An 18,048-nucleotide genomic window follows, 5' to 3' on the forward strand; every position below is an offset into this window, starting at 1 on the left:
ATGGGATCCTATCAAGGCAATGACACCGTAAATGCCTCTGCAGAGATTGGGCAATTTTGTGTGCAGCAGATCTTCCTGTAATGGGCCTGAAATTGATTTTTTGGAGATGAGGGGAGCGTTGGCAGCGGCTGAAACTTTCCCAGAGAGAGAAGTTGAGGGTGAAAAGTTGTGGAGTCTATGTGTGGTTTGATGTCATAAGTGGAATGAGCCATTTTTGTTTGATTACGATATGCAGGGCCGGCCCGAAAGATTCAGCAAATTCACTGCCTGACTATGGGGCCCTGTGGCCACCAGGGGCCCCCTACAGCATTTTATTATCTTGTGCATGATGATAACACAACAGGATAAATTCGATTCATGTGTTCACCTGTGTGCAGAGTGAGTCTCTTCAGCTCTGACGGCAGCAGCTCCAGAGTGGTGAATGAAGCTGTAATTGCCACATTAGAGCTCTCGTGTCCTGTCATTTATGTTGTTTTGTTTTAAATTGAAACAACAATCCTCCATTTTACATAAAGAGGGACTTTTGGTGTTTTTTTTGGCAACATTGATGCAAAACTTGGCAATATTATTTATATATTTATTTATTTATCTATTTTTGCCTCAGTCAGCATAAGATTATTGTTGAAAACTGTGTTCGTTACATGGAGAAAACATAATGCATATTCATCATAATTATGGGACAATAACTGACATAATATCTCATTATTACGACTTAAAATCTCATAATTACAACGTAGTATCTCATATTTACGCCTTAAAACGTCATGATTAAGACTTAGTATCTCATTATTATGACTTAGTATTAATTAGTAAATTAATTGTCAACTATTTTTGAATAACTGATGAATCAGTTTTGGTTTTTTTTAAATAATGAAAAGAAGTTTTGTGATTTTTCAGCTTCTTAAATGAATATTTTCTGGTTTCTTTGCTTTGTTTCACTTTGTGACATTTTATGGACCAAACAGTTACTCAATTAAACGAGGAAATAATCGACAGATTTAGCACTTTAGATATTGTACTCACTTAAAAGAAAAGGAATGAAATAAATGTGTTGATACAAAATGTTATGTAGGAAATAAAAGAGTATAAAACCTCACGCTGCCACATCATTAGTCACAGCTCTGACCATGAATCTCTGCCAGCAGATGGAGTTTTCCAGGTGAGCAGCAGCAGAAACAGCAGCAGCAGCAGCAGCAGCAGCAGCAGAAGCAGCAGCAGCAGCAGCAGCAGAAACAGCAGCAGCAGAATCAGCAGCAGCAGCAGAATCAGCAGAATCAGCAGCAGCAGCAGCAGCAGCAGAATCAGCAGCAGCAGCAGCAGCAGCAGTAACAGAGTGATGGACTCCAGATGGAGGAATCCGTCCTTGGTGAGGATGGTTCCACACGACCTGAGCTCCATCACTGATTTTCTGCCTCCGCACACAAACACAAACACAGACTCGTGGATTCATCTTCATTGTCTGGATAATTGAGTCCGTGTCACATCGCAGTGCAGCTGTGTGATCCAGCGACGTCAACCGTCACATGATGTAAGAACTGAAGCTGTGAAGTGCATTATATACGTGTGTGCAGGTCCGGAGAGTCTTAAACAAGTCTGGGATTTTAAAAAACGCTGAAAATTCTGGAATTATGTTTGAAGGTTCTGAAAAAGTGAGGTCATCAGAGGTCATCAGAAACAGGAAAAGTCTCATACATGTTTCTGAGTTCTTCTTCTCTTCTTTGTCATTCCCTCACCTTTATCTATTTTAAGAACATTTCCAGCCCTCGAGAAAAGACACATATTCATCACTTTCATTAATGAATGCCTGACTCTAACTGTGCTGGTTCCTGTGTTTTTTTTGTGTGTGATCAAATTTCCTTTATCTGCTTTTCATTTGCAGCCTCGCACACAATCGCTGAGCTGTAATTCATCACCGCTGAGCCCCTGTCACCCACGCCTGTTTCATGCTCGCCGCTTGTTATTATTGTATTGACTGCTGTGTTTATGTTTGAGATCAGAAATGAAGGGAAGGTCATATTTTGTTATTAGTTCTTTCTTTTTCTTTTTTTGGTGAATTATTATCCATCTCAGCCGTGAGTGCTGATTCTCTGTGATGTATCGGACGGATGGTGGAGATTATTTACGCCGCGCAGGTGGACCTCAGATTGGCTAATTGGAAAAATGAAAGGGGGGGGGGGTGTCTGCGGCTGTCAGACTGAAATATGACCCGCGACTGGCCAGTCCTGAAAATTAAAGCTGTCCATCCGTCTGTGTGAACACAACTGGCGTTTCATAAATAACGGAGACGGAGCGATTCATAATAAATCCAAGCTTATTAAAAAACAGCAACGCCCGCACGGACGGATTTATCTCCACAGTCTGCCAAGTTTCACAAAAGCAGACATTCACCGTGTCTCACACACACACACACACACACACACGGGCAGTAGAAGTGGAGCAGTCTGACACGTTATCTCGCTGTAAGACAACCTTTTCCTGGCTGGAAACTTAAAGTTTGCGCCTGAACCAAAGCCAATAGAGAAAATGGGCGATTTTCCGTCACCGCACACAGGAGTCGTTGATCCACTACTGCCTCCATTACTCAGCTCAAATGTGTTATTTTTGTGACGTCGGTGTCTGAAATCCCTATTCAGATTCACCTCAGTGACCCAAACTGACCACACGAGGCAGCAGTAGATCAGCAGCTCCCACGTCTCCATGAACTTAAAATGCACGTTTTCTCAATGGTGTTTTGAAAAAGCGGTTTTAGCCAAAAACAGTTTAAGTCCACGATATCTTAAGAATATGTTCACGTCTTTATTTCACTGTTAGACAGGAAACTGACGTTTGTAAACCCACTCACTCTCCCACACCAGAGTCCATAGACTCTGTTGCTTCATTGCTAAATTCAAATGTTGGATTTCTGTGATGTCTCCATGAGCTAAAAACACGTTTTCCCTCTGGACTTTGGTGTGGGAGAGTGAGTGGGTTTACAAAACACAAACCGTATCTCCAATTAAAGAGGCCTCGTTGCCAGATAAATCAGCACATTTAAACTTAAATTTACCAATTTTTTTGGTCTGATTTGATCTATTTGACCATTTTCATTCTTTGATTTTCTCCACACGAAGCGTCTGAACACATAACAGTTGCAGATCATTGAAATTTGAGCTGGTTATTTAATTGTCACACATTAGGTTCTCACGGCCAAAAACGACCACCATAAGCAATGAATGGGCTCCATTATATCATCTTTATCAGTCTTTTCTGAGTGGAAACTGCTCACTCTCCCACACCAAATCCCATAGAAAAAATGACCAATTTTACCATTCAGCCATCTGAACTCAGTAAGTCATGAGTCGGAGCTCTTTAATCCAGTTACTTGTTCTTCTTTTATCTGGAGTCTCCTCCACTGCCCACTCTGTTGTATTCTGTCTCCTCGTGTCTTGTCCTTTTCCTCATCTTTGTCTGTCTTTGCTTTTCTAATCCTGTTACTTCCTGTCTGTTCATCTTCAACAACGCAGCTCTCGTTTGATAAACTCGTCAAAGTCAAATGAAGGACTGGGGAACTGTTGCTCTCTGCTCCTTTCAAGTTATTGTCTTAGTGAAGAACTAAAAAAACTCTCTACTTTGCTTTTCTCCTCACAGTTCTACTTTCTGACGTCTCCTCGCTGTGGTGAACGGTGCAAGTCTAAATTTGATTTAACTCTAACAACTGAGCTGGGGAGACAGATTTAAGGCACAGGTCGGAGTCATCAGCGCCCTCGGACAGATAGTATTTGTCTTGCCAGGTTCAGGGTGAAAAGGGCGAGAGGCCCCGGGGCCCGACACAACAGCCTGCCGCGACTCGTAATCAAGCACGTCAGATTCAATCACCTCAGCCGCGCCCACAGCTGGACGCCTTGTTTTGTCTCGACCGCCTTCTGTCGAGTTATCGATTCGCCCTCTCTCGCGCGGCGCCCATTATCCTTGTGAACTGTCTCCGGTAAATCGGTGAAATGTTGGATTCCTCGCAGGCGACGACCGAGGGAAGAGGGAGAAGGAAGAGAGAATTCCTGGAGAAATCGGCGAATGTCAGTCACGCAGTTAAAGGGATAGTTCTGGGTCACAGGTTCAAATGACTACTTGTAGTTCTTCAGTGTTCAGCCCGAGCGTCGCCCGGAGCTGCAGCTCTGCTCGTGTTTCCACGTCTGACCTTTATTTTCTCAAACTTTCTGGAGGTTTTTTATTTTATTTTTTTCCCATTTTCTTCTTGTTGTTATCCGTTCCTGCGTTTGTCCTCTGTCGGATTCTGCCTCGAAGGAAGGACACACTGCAGGACGCTTTAATGGACACAAACAAGGAGCTTTAATGGACACAAACATCCCTTTAAAACTGTTTGGCTCACAGTCTGATCACTTGTGGGGACACGAGGGGTCGGCAGAGGAAAAAGAAAAACTTTTGACAGGAAGAAATCAAACGCTAACATGTGCAGGATCTGCCTCGGCTGGTTGCTGTGAAAGGACGAATGAAAGAGGCGGAGAAAAGGAAAGAGGGACGGTCAAATCCTTTGTTCTGACATGTCTAAGTGATAGAAACTCACCAAAATAAGGCAGCAGTCGACCAGCAGCTTGTGTGTCCCCACTTTGGTGTGGGAGAGTGAGCGGTTTCCAAACCTTTTTTATGGTAAAGTTATAATAAGCTTAGCTCATTTCAAACAAATGAATCGCAGAGAATCAAATTCTTCACTGTTGTCTTCTGCACTTTCATTGCTCTTCTTCAGCGTCTGATCCTCTGTCTCTGTTTGAACTCTGTGTGCGCCGTTATTAGCCCTCCTGCTCCCACACGCCGCGAATCGGCTGTAATTGAGACCTTGATCATCGCCACACAAGAATGGAGCCTTGATGAAAAGCCGGGAGAAGAGCGTGAGTGAGACAAAGTCCAATTAGCATCTCAGCAGCAGCCGCCACTCCCGGGAGTCCCAGGTGATCCCGCGCGGGGATCTAATTTGAGGAGGAACTCAAAAGTTACCGCTGTCGGATTACTCCAGAACACCGACCTGGCAGAAGACGAGTTTCCACATGTTATTACTGCACCTGCCAATCATTGTGGATATTACAATGCAGGTGCAGACGCTACTCAGAGCAGGAATCATTGATTTTCCTCCATTTCCTGTCTCTCTTTTTTTTTTACATTACTAATGCGGTCATTTGCTTAGAGGAAGTGTACGGACATACTCAGTAAAGCACGCGTGCGACTGAGTAAAAGATATTAAAGAAGTAAATCCTTTCGGAGTTACGCTAGCTTAAATGACGGTTATTTCCTCTATAGGGCCGCGTGCGACTTAATAAAGTGCGCCCATGCTTTAAAAAAAAAAATCTGTTGCGACTTATCTTGCGCGTGCTAGTTATGCTCACATGACACGGGTCAGAATAATACACAACTCCTTATATGGACGTCCTGAGGGGTGTGTTTATGGGTCACATCTTCAATCTTCTTTTGTGTTGTTGAGTCAAAGAGTCTTCTGACTCATCACATTATGAATGGGGGAAAAAAAGAGTAAGGACTTCAAGAGAAGTGAGTCATTTCCGCTTCTCAGGGGAAAAAAGACTAAAGAAATTAAAAAGTGAACGTCAGATGCCTTGATGTCGGACTACGATGGGGGCCGTTGCCATGGAGAACGCATCCGCAGGATAATAAGATCCATGAGGAGGAGGAAGAAGGAAGGTCGCGGCAGGACGTGAAAAGGTCGAGGCGCGACCTCGCGCTTTGATCTGAAGTGAGACGCGAGTTGTTGAACTGACACATCAAAGCTCCGCAGTGAGACCAGCGCCTGTTTTCACACGAGGGCGAAGCCGCCAAGCCGCTGCAATTTATTCAGCGGAGCCTCTTGAAACTGAAATATGAGGCCGACAACATTCTGTCCTTTGACTCAAACTTACTTGACAAAATAAAACGAAAGACGCTCTTCTGAGACCAACTCCTGATTTAGAAACATGCCAAGATGTGGGCTGAGAGCAAGGGAGGGGGGGGGGGGGGGGCGTGGTCTGGTAGCAAAAGCGGAAAAAACGGAAAAGCCAATGGTAAAAATTTGAACGCAGAAGATGGAGTTTTTCAACAACAAAACAGCTTTATTGACAAAATTCAACCATACAATCTAGTTTTCTAGGGCAAAACCGTAGACGCATGGGAACCGATCTTTGCACATTAAACCACCTCGTGGTTTTGTTTTAACCTCCTGTTTGTTTCTTTTCAGCTAATGTTCTCGTCCCACCTCCTCACACCACCTCGTGAACTTTTTAACTTTTGCTAAAAAAAAAAGATTACTTTTATTTCCCTCCTACAATCTTTAAAAAAAACACTGCTTTTCCACAAACTCTTGTACTTTGAGTTCAAACTGAGAGGCCGTGAATCAGCGGAGGCACGGAGCGGCTCCTCAGCTGTGACGAGCAGTTTAACTTCCCCGCCGGCTTCTAACCCTCCCCGTCTTGTTCGCTCAGTGTAAAAATGGCACAGTAACATATTGTGAGTGGGCGCGAGTGGGCAGCGTTCCTGCCGCCGGTGGCGTTCGCGGCGACTCCATCGCACTGAAAGGAAAAACCTGCCGTAATTGAAACTGATTGGATCTCAATTAGGTTTGAGATTAGAGGCTTCACTGTGTTTGTGTTTTTTTGGCGGGTTCACGTGGGCAGACGCATCTCGTCTGAAGTCACTGTAGCTCCGCGAGGCTGAAACACGAGCTATGAAACTCAATAAAGAGCTGCCGCTGCTGCTGCTGCTGCTGCTGCTCCTGCCACTGCTGCTTCTGCTGCTGATAACGTCTCTCTCTCTCTATCTGATTCATCTCGGGAAAAGTCTGCCTGCTTTGATCAGCATTTTCAAAACTCAACACAGCAAAAACAATCTCCTACTTATTGGTGAAATACAGTTTTGTGTATGTGTGATGAATCACTGCTCTGTGAAACAAGCCGAAAACAACGGGAACAGAGTGATTTTTCTTAAAGCAAGCAAAAAAAAGCGGTTTTCAAGATGATGAGAACAAAGTGCACTCGATAAAACAAGGTCTTCAGGAGCAGGTGAATGAGAACAATCAGCGAGAGCTGAAAGCCTGACTGAGGCCATGTGATGTGTTTTTAAAAGGCAAAGGAAGTGCGTTACAAAGCCGTGGTTCTGCAGGCCTGCACGGAACAATCACCTCCGCGTCACCAAGACTCTGAAGATCTGAGGATCGAAGTGTTGGTGAATAACGGTCTCCAGAGTTCAGAAATCTAAGACGGCGCTTGAGCTCTAGAAGTCAATCCTATAAAATCAATTTGCAGCCAGTGAGAGGAAGATAAATGTGCTCCTTTTTCTTAGTTAAGGATTATGATGCAGTGGTCGAATGCAATATGGACACTTTGTCGTTTTCACACCTAATTGTCTCCTCTAGAGGTTCAGTTGGGGATTGCAACATTCAGCCGGTTCCAAGTTTGCTTTCACACTTTAGTGAAAAGAACGTGTTCCCCTCCTCGCCTGAGGCGGCGCTGCATCAAGAATCCCTGAAGCAGAAGACGAGACAGTGAGCAAGAAAACTGGCTCATCCGTCGGTTAATGCAGAACAAAACATGGAGCTGCATCAAATCCTGTGGTTTCACGTGAACACACGACACAGACATTTCGCACGGCTGTTGTTCTACGCGGGCATATGTTTTGGTTGTGTTTACCCACAATGCTCTGTTGTAGTCCGCTTCCTGCATCTGCATCCGATGAACTACGTTTTTAGGTGGAACCAGAGTTTGCTTCTTTTGGGGTGGATCAGAGTTCTGTTACGCGTTCGAACCAGACTTTCTGAGCAAACGGACTAGGATCCTTAAGGTGCTTTCACACCAGGATAATCAGGGGGACTCTTTCACACTGCACTGTTGTCAGCGGATGGTTTTGCCCAAAACGAGCACTGGCCATGAAGAAAGAAGCACATGAGGAAGAAGAAAACCCGGCGATCAATTGGCCAGAACTGGAAAACGGAAATCCATCCCCCTTCAGCCGGCCACATTTATGAAGTCTTGGGGTTCCTGTTTCTACTTTGGGGTTTAAATCCGAATTGTTTTTTCACCAGAAGCTCTTTGGTTCGTTAAATAGTCCATGTACATTTCCCACTGTTAGCAAACCGAGGCTCACGTTTTCAGGTGGACCAGAGTTCGGACTATCCGAGGAAACAAGCTGGATTTAACTGTCAAAACCCGAGAGTCACCGAGGAAACAAATTTCCTTTCATCACTTCACTCTACTTCACTTTTCCGACTTAAAACATTTAAAACTCTGACAGAACAGAGCTGGAGACCAGACAGCGGTGAGTTAGAGCCATCCAAAACATGGAGAGACAAGGCTGTGGACCAAGATGTGGACCAGGACCAAGTAACATTACAATTATTGGACGTGAAAGAGAGTGTGCTATCAAGGATGACACCCAGACTCTTTGCCTGAGGGGAGGGGATGGAGATGGAGGAGTAATCGATGGATATGGAAATTTAAAAGTGGATTTCGTGCTAATCAGAGGTCATTCTGTTCTGTTGAACCAGGACTTTATTTCAAGACGACAGTTGGTGGGAGAGTGGAGTTGGGTTTGGTGGACAGGTAGAGCCGGGTGTCGTCCGCGCAGCAGTGGAAGTGGATGTGGTGTTTACAGAAGATGTGGCCAAGGGGGAGAAGGTAATTGATAAAGAGCAGGGGCCCCAGGACAGAGCCCTGGGGCAAACCTGTGGTGACAGGGACTGCAGAGGAGGACGGTGTCAAAGGCCGCGTCCACGTCTTTGTTGAATCCTCGCTCCTGATTTAAGTTTACTGTGATACTAGAAAGGAAATGAATGAATGGTCACATCCCGTTCTGTTCAGCAGCTCTACACGAGCGCCACGTCACACTTTATTGTTTTGTGGAGATTTTTCAGGCGATGAATGAACGATGAGCTTTTCTGACTGTGAAATTAATTAGAAATGAATGACTTGTGTGTGTGTGGCGAGATGAAGGCCACAGCGCCGTGATTCACATCATTTCTACGCACATCAGAAATCATCCTTGATCCCTGGATGAAGCGTCTTTGAAAGAAATATTCCTCCACTCAATCATTCGCTCTTTTTGTTTCAGGCGTGTCGACACGTTCAGCTTTTTAAACGGACAAATGGGTGAAACTTGCACACTGACGGCAAACAAAGAACCCAGAGGAGTGAATAATACGCAGGCGAGTTTCAATGCACTCTCATATTCAAATCTTAAAAGGCCACTGAGAGTCAGAATGTCCTGCTCTGACGAGGTTCAGCTGAGACAATCATGAGTGCGACGTCCGACACGAGAATCGAAGCCAACAATGTCCAACTGTAGATTCAATTCTGAATCCTCACATTTAAGTCAGATTTCCGAGACCTAATTCAGACTCCTGACGTTCAAAGTTGGAATTTTAGTTATTAAAGTCAGAAGTCAGAATTCCGCTATTTTAAGTCAGGCGTCGGGATTTTAAGTTGGAATTTTGAAATTAAAGTCAGAATTCTGAGTTTAAATCAGAATTAGGAGATTTTAAATCAGAAGTCGTCACTGGACGAGTCATGAGAAAAAAAAAATTAGAATATTAAGAAGAAAAACTCATATTAAGAGAATGAAGTCAGATTATTACAAGAATTAAATCTTGACGCAGGTTGCACCTGATCATCTGAGATTTTGCTTGAATATGAATTATGACTTTATTCTCCAAAGATTAAAGGTTAATGGTTAGTCCAACTAAACTCAAGCTGGTCTTAGTCGGACTAACACACCTGGATAATATGATTCATAGTCTGATTACTCCTGCATGTGTACACTTAGTCAGACTTCTCGTAGTTCTGCAGCAAACACCTGAACACATTTATATTAGTTTTTGTTCTGAGAGAGAGAGAGAGAGAGAGAGAGTTAAATTATTCCTGTTGATTGTTCTTTTTTCTCTTTTTTTTCTGGCACAGTTAAACCACAAATCCCTGATTTTGGTCCAGATGGCCGGATATTTTTTCCCGTTCAGCTGCTTCAAACACAGCAGGTGTGAAAACACCTTCACTCTCCTGTGGACGAGGATTAAAAAGAGTTGCACAAATAAAAGCTGTGTGTTCACGGAAAAGAAGACCTGCAGATTGTCTGGATTTCATCTCACCTGCTTCCTGTGACATTTTCCCCCTGGTTTAGAGGCTCAGGTGTTTTGTTTATCAACAACAAACAGATAACTTTTAAAACACGATGGAAAATTGTAAAATAAGAACTGTTGTTGCAGGGACAGTGCCGTGCACAGACATTTCAAGGGCTCAGGGGAACAAAATCAGTTAAATAAAGGTGAAATAAACACTAAACCTGTGATTTACTGACTTTGCAGATGTTGTTCAGTGATATATAAATAAACACTGATTAAATGATTGATTCTGAATAATACAGGTATGTTTGCACCAACTATTCACTACTTTAATCCAGATCCTTGTGTTTTACATGTTTTCTCCTCCTTCACCTTCTCTCTCTCTCTCTCTCTCCCCTCGGGCTCCCACTTGTCATTCGCTCGCTCTCGACTCTAATCTCTGTGTCCAGGAGCAGCTTTGCTCTGAGTCCATGTGGCAGAGAGATGATGATGATGATGATGATGGCGACGACGGCGGGAGCTGGAAATTTATCACAGCACAGGAAACTGGCCAGCACACACACACACACACAGAGAGAGAAAATTAAACTAATAAAGATAAAAACACACTCATGTGTAAATGAAACGGCCATAAAAAAAGGACACGAACAAACAGTAAATTGTGACGAGGGAACACGGCTCACCTGCTCTAATAATAACACAAACAACTCAAATTCAAAATGATTCTTTATTTTTTATTCATGGTCAGGAAAACATCGCAGACACCAAAAAACATAGCCTGAAACTTTATTGGAATAAACGTCATTAATACGGAAGGATTTTTTTTCAGTTTTTAAACAAATAAACAAAGATTTTATGATTAGCAGAGGTGTGACACATATGTATGTATATCTTTTCATACATATGTGTGTAAAATAGGAGAATAAGCATGAAACATACGAGTTATTAACAGTGTATTTCTTTAAAATCTTTCAATCCTATTTTCCAAAAAAGGCTTTTTTTTTAAAAAACTTCACTAATGGTCAAAAATCTGTTTTTCAAAATAACGTTTTTATTCAGATACGTCAAAAACAGACGCTTCATAAAAATTCTGAGATAACTTTTTTTTTTTCTTAGCAAACGATGTTAAAGACAAGTAAATTAAGTAAGTAAACAAGTAAGAAAAATGAAGCTTTTTCTCATCTTTGAAAACTGAAACCTGTGAAACGATTGAGTTTTGTTCGTTTTGAACTAAACCCTGGAGAAATCAGTCTTTTTAAACATATAGAACATAAACACTTGCTTTACGAGACTCTGACGTTGCTGATACTTTAAAAACCACACTGAACATTCTGCTGGAGATTGTTAAAGTGCTGAGTGTTGATGAGGTGATTGACGTCAGGAGTGCAGGTGGAGGAGGAGTGAGGAGGAGCCCAGGAAGCCACACCCACTCAAACAAACACAGACAGATATGTCATAGTGTAGTTTGGAATCAAATGCATCATTTAAATATACATTAAGGAAAAGTTTTGTCATTTGCTTGTTTGTCAGGAAACAGAAGTGAGTGTTTGAATCTTCTATTAACTCATTTTGTTTTATATATGTATGTAAATTGATTAGTTGGGATAAAGGGGGAGAGAACATAAGAGCATGGAGAATTTTGTGTTTATATTACATTGTTTGTTGTTTATTTGTGAATTAAATTAAATAAATAAACTAAAACATTGTCAAAACCTTTTTTTAATTGTTATTACTTGTTATAAAACGTCATATTATTCTGGCTTGAAAAGTCAAATTTGTAAAATGCACAATCACAATATTATTATTATTATTCAAAAAACATCATCAAAATATCAAAAGTACGAGGTAAGTATAACATATAAAGTATATAAAATAAGATAATTAGGTTCTAAAATCCCTAAATGACTTTTGTTTCTGACTGACAGTGAAGGTTTGCTCTTGACAGAAAAAACTCCAATCTTCTTTGCAGTGTCACCTTATTTTTACTCATTTATGACAAAATCACCGCTGTGGTTTAAAACACATAAACACAATAATCCACAGTTTAAAATTTGTATTAACGCCATTTTTTTTTTAGATAAATATTCTGTATTTGTATTTTTTCTCCCTGAAACACGAGCAGAGAGAGAGAAAGAGTCAGTGAAACATATTTACATGTGACAGAAACGTGTTATTATTATTATTACTGTTTTATTATCTGACAGTGACAGTGAGCAGGTGATTTTTTTTTGCTTTTTAATCTCAGTTCTCCGTTTGCGGCTCTGACATTTGGAGGAAAAGAACGTTTCATGACATCTGTTGTTTGTCTTTGATTCTCTCTCACACACACACACACACACAGAAGAGCCCGTTAATTACGCCGCTCCCAAAGTTCAATATTTCTGCAGCTGTAACTACAAAGGGAAGAATGAAATGTATAAATAATGAATTTCTGTGTGATTAACAGTTCAGGAGGAATCGTGTCATGTTTATGTAAAGTTATATACTGATCCAGAACGGTCTTCTGGATGTAGTGGAACAAAATGTTAACATTTCAAGAAATCCCTTTCTCTTATAATGGTCAAAACTGGAAATATTAACCACGTCTATTCATAAAATGAAAACTCACATTTCAATAAAATTTGGTGCATGTATGAAGGATCATACACTCTTCCATCAGACTAAGTTTCATCCAGATTTAATCCAGATCACAGATTTGACGTCAATTTTAACATGGGTTTCTCCCATTGAACAAGTTGCAATGTGTATATCTCAGCGACACCTTAACAGATCCGGATGATTGTTTGTGACAGGGTAGGTGATCACACAAGCATGTTCCCATACGATTTTGGTAAGAAACCATTGATGACGTCACAAAACGGATCAAATTTTGCAAGAAATCCCCATTTCTTACACTGGATAAAACTGTAAAACTAAATCTCATTATCACTGTCAAAAATCATCGGATTTGAATGAAATTTGGTCTGTATGTGTAGAATCAGAGACTCTACCATCAGACGATGGTAGACGATTTCTCTAGATCTGATCCAGATTACAGATTTTGTGGCAATTTTACCTTCATTTACTCCCATTGAGTAACTTGAGATGTGTATATCTCAGCGACATTTTCACAGATCAGGACGATTTAGATTTTGTGACATTTTTGTGGTAGGTGACAACACAAGTATGTTCCCATTAAATTTTGATAAGAATCTACAGACTTGGTGTGTGTGTGCAGAATCAGAGTCTCTACCATTATTCTAAGTGTCATCTAGATCGGATCCAGATTACAGATTTGGCGGCAATTTAAATGTAACATGGTTCTGTCCAAGCAGGTAAAGTTCAACACCGATCCAGTGGATGAAAATGTAAAAAAAAAAAAAAAAAAAAAAAAACTGTGGCTGCTCATTTCCGTCCGTTTCTATAAAATCCTGTTCCTGATATTGTTGAGACGCTTTTATCAGATTCCAGCCCAAAAAGAATCTCCACACACACGCACACACACACACACACAGAACGAGCCTGTTTGTCCTTCCACGTTCCCTCAGAGTGTCAGTAAACGAGACAGTGTTGGAAATCCTCCGTTCCTCCCTGTGACAGGCAGGATAATTGGCTTTCAGTCACAATCTCTGTGCGCGGTAGAGAAGAAGCTGCTGGTTTCATAAAGTGCTGTGTCACGTCTGCTGAGGAGAGCACACACACACACACACACACTTATCGCCCTCGCTGTGTGTGTGTGCGATTGTTTTTTCTTTTTTTTGTCACAAAATTAGCGACCGTCACGTAGCTCGAGTGTCGACCAAAGAATAAAAAAAGAGACATTTCACTGTAAATGATAAGGTTTGGAAAAACACACTTAACCTTTCACTGTTCGCACAATGAAACACATTTACAGACTGTGACGCACACACACACACGTACAGCGATGATTTGTCACAAGATGAAAAGCGGCTTTCATTTATTCGCTACAAAGGTCACAGATAAATATCGGGTTGGGTTTTTCCCAGTGACTCATGTCCACATTTGAATAAAAGACACTAATGTGATTATAAAAAACAGATCCTGTTGTCAGAGACGATACTAGACTCTGGGGGCCCCAGGTAAACCAGGGGTCTAAAACCTAAAATGACCTGGGGGGCCACTTAGTGTCTAATCTGGTCAGGAGGGGTCAGTGAGTTGGAAAAAACCCAAAACAATAATGATGTTTGTCACAAGGTGAGTGGTGAGGACAGGTGAGTGACGAGGACTGTTGAGTGATGAGGACAGGTGAGTGGTGAGGACAGGTGAACAATGAGGACAGGTGAGTGGTGAGGACAGGTGAATGACGAGGACTGGTGAGTGATGAGGACAGGTGAGTGGTGAGGACAGGTGAATGACGATGACAGGTGAGTGATGAGGACAGGTGACTGACGAGGACAGGTGAGTGACGAGGACAGGTGGTGTAGGGGAGGAAATATCTACCGCCAAGTAACAATCTCTCCCCAAGAAGTATTCTGTCTTTCCGGCGTTAGCAAGAGGTTTTCCAAAGTAAAGTAAAGTATAGTAAATATTTATTCAATCTGACTCCATTTAAACAACAATTAACTTTACTTTTAAATATTGTGGGAATTAAAGTTAACCAATCATTTAAAATGTAAACCCTTTAAGAATTCAATCCTATTGTCAAGAAATCTGACACTGGTCTAGTTCAGGGATGGTTTATATTATCAAAACCACTCAGTGACCTTTTTCCACATAGAAGATTAGCCCTAATGCCTAGGTTGAAGTATTCAGAGGTCATAAATGTAACTCAACAGTTTACAGGACATAATACTCAATCTTTTCTATTCAACTCAGAGGTGAAGGGTATAGCCCTTGTTGAACATGGAAGAATAGCCGAGACACCTGGGTTGAAGTATTCAGAGGTCAGAAATGTAACACAACAGTTTACAGGACATGATACTCAATCTTTTCTATTCAACTCAGAGGTGGAGGGTATGAGTGTTAAATCTCACCATATAACTAGACTAAATAAATCTTCAATAACAGATTCTTAACTATTTAGAACAAAAGTCTCAACAAGGCAATATTAGAAATGAAGGGTTAAACATACCAGTTTATTGAAATGTCCAGTGGTAGAAAAATACAGCCAGGAAGTTGTATGACACACAGTTGATGTGTGGGAGCTTCTGTTAAGCAGTCCAACTCCCTGGTCACTGGGAGCTCTGTCCCTTATATCCAAGATATCCCACCAGAATACAGACACTTTACATTTACATATCCATTGTGATTTACTCAGGAAGGCTATTTCCTTCTGGGGACCTTTTACTCACCATGGGGTCTTTTCACATGACAATTGAGCCACCTTGACTTGTCTACTTCCTGCACTGAGACACACTTCAAACAAGACAATGTTTACACTTCAGAGTGGTGGGACTGTCCCCACTGATGAGGTTTGAACCTAGTTGATTAATTCAATCAAAGAGCAGAATATACAGAGTGATGACGTTTCGTCTAGTGTCTACAGGGTGTGGTCTCACTGTCTTACAGTTTCCCCCCTTTGGCCCCTGAGAGGCATGTGGAACAAAACGATAGGGGTCAAACTGAAAATTGACAGTTCATACCCACACCCATAATTCCATCATTTCAGTCTTTGCAGATCTGGCAGTTGTAGGGGGCTGAGTACCAGGGCAGATTGTGTGGCCCTCCGGAGTGAACGGAGGGTGCATCGGATGTAGCAGCACTGGATTAGGGTGGCAATGAGTACAATTGTGCTGGCAATTACACATCCCTTGAAAACCCAGTCCCACCAAGTGTACGCATATTGAGCCGAGCGGGTGGATGAGCTGGACAGGATTTCCGCTGTCTTCTTGGCTAGGTTGGCCTGCACCTGGGCTTGGGAGAGATGATAATCTGTGTTTAGAATGGTTTGTTCGACCAGGTTCATGGTGTCTGTAAGCGCCTGGGTGCCTTCTTCATAGAACGTATCCTCCCACCAGGGAGAGATGTCCAAGTCCAGTGGTACTCTGCCCAAAATGTTGATTTGACCCATGGAAAAGTCTTCAGTGACTTCTAGGCAGAAACTGTGATTTGCTGGACAGGTCAAACCCTCATAGGAAAAGAGTTCATTTCATTAGTAACACGCCACTGTGTATGTGGCACCTGAATGGCGTCCGAGTATCCATGTAGAGACTGGACGCTGATGAGCTTGGAATCATTCTGTGAGAAAGGCTTCAGGGTGTTACAAGTGCATAGCTGGAAGTTTCATGACAACATGTGCGGGAAGTAAACAAGGTCTCAGTGTTTCTTAATGTCATATACCCCATGATGTGGTCCCATTTAATCACCTGATTCTTCACCACACTGCCTATTGAGTGTATGGTGGTGGAATTTGGATAAATCTGTTCTGGGTGAATAAGTGGAAAAGTGACAAAGAACCCAATAAATCCAATACATTCATTATCAGCATACATCATTTAGGAAGACAACAGTTATGAATAATTGATATCTTTCATTTTTTCCGACATGACCCATCTATGGAGATCCAAAGAGCAAAGAAAAGCAGATATGATTATTGATTAAGTGTACCTTTAAACAATTTACACTGTGATACCAACTTACCCACCAACTGTGGGTAATGCGTCAATCCATTGGTTCTTGTGCTGTGTTCTTTGTTTTGCAATGTTTTCTTTGATTGTACGATTTACTCGTAAAAACATTAGATCGTGGTTTGATGTTCAACATGTTGCACATGTCTTTCATTACCTGACCTTTGAAATGGCTGCCTTGGTCAGATGTGATTTGCAGAGGTGGTCCAAACAGGGGGATGATTTGGTTCGCTAAACCTGTGCTACTGTTCTTGCCGTGTTGTTGTGAGTGGGGATGGCATCAATCCACTTTGAGACTTTGTCAATTATGATGAGACAATAGCAGTACCCCCCCTTGGCACTGGGAAGTGAACCAATGAAACCCATCTGTAGTGCTTCCCCCAGACCGTTGGGTGGATTAGGTCTGCACAATTTAGTGTGGCCAGGTTTCCCTTGATTGTAGGCAGCACACACAAGGCCAGAGGCACACCAGCTGTCAACATCTTCAGTCATTGCTGGCCACCAGAATTGTTGTTTAATCAGAATGTCGTCCACGTAGCTTACTACTTCCCCTGTGTTGGCATGTGGACTAAGAATGTCTGATACGGCTTTGTGAAACGCACCCGGACTGATGTGTAGGCCCTGTGGCATCCGTTGCCAGGTGAACTGGGTGTGGTTAAAAGTGAAGGCAAGTTTCCGCTGGTCTTTTGGATTAACCTTGATAGACCAGAACCCATTGTTGATGTCAAAGACAGAAAACAAAGCTGCATTCTCAGGTAATTTAGTCAGTATTGTTGCTGGGTTGGCTACAATAGGTGTCGCTTTTGGAAGAGCTTTGTTTAAGTGTTGATAATCAATACAAAGTCTCCAGTTTCCAGATGCCTTCGGTACTGGCAAACATGGGGAGGTGGCAGCTGAACTACATTGTCTGACTATCCCTGTAACTTCAAGCTCTTTAACAATGTCAAGTACAGCGGCTTCTGCTTCTGGTTTGATTTTGAATTGTTTTTGTGGTCGAGGCGGGGTTCCCTCAATACTCACTTCAAAATCAATGATGCCACAATCATGTTCATGATTGGCCCATGCATCACTGTGTTTATTGATGAGCTGTTGTACTGGGTCATGGGTGGTGATGGACAAAACGCTTTCACAGTTTCTGACAGATTTTTTCTTGGCAGATTTGTCTGTGATAATCTCAATCTGTTTTTCTAAACAGTGGATGACAAAGCCATGCTTTTCCATTATGTCCATCCCTAAAACTGTACCCTCGCTGTTAACAGGTAAATACCAGAACGGCTCTGTTAACACTATCACACCTAAATCAAGTCGGACTGGTTTTGTAAGGATTGCTGTCATTAAAGTGTCACCTATTCCCTTAATTTGAATGGTCTTATTTGTCAGGGGTAGTGGGACGTTTGTGCA

At 42.1% G+C, this 18,048-nt stretch overlaps 1 pseudogene; it reads right to left on the reverse strand.

Moving 5' to 3' along the window:
* Positions 1-15,293: 15,293 nt before the first annotated feature.
* Positions 15,294-16,587, reverse strand: LOC131458631 (uncharacterized; annotated as a pseudogene).
* Positions 16,588-18,048: the final 1,461 nt, after the last annotated feature.

This window comes from Solea solea, chromosome 4 (genome assembly GCF_958295425.1).
Source record: "Solea solea chromosome 4, fSolSol10.1, whole genome shotgun sequence".
Taxonomy (NCBI): Eukaryota; Metazoa; Chordata; class Actinopteri; order Pleuronectiformes; family Soleidae; genus Solea; species Solea solea.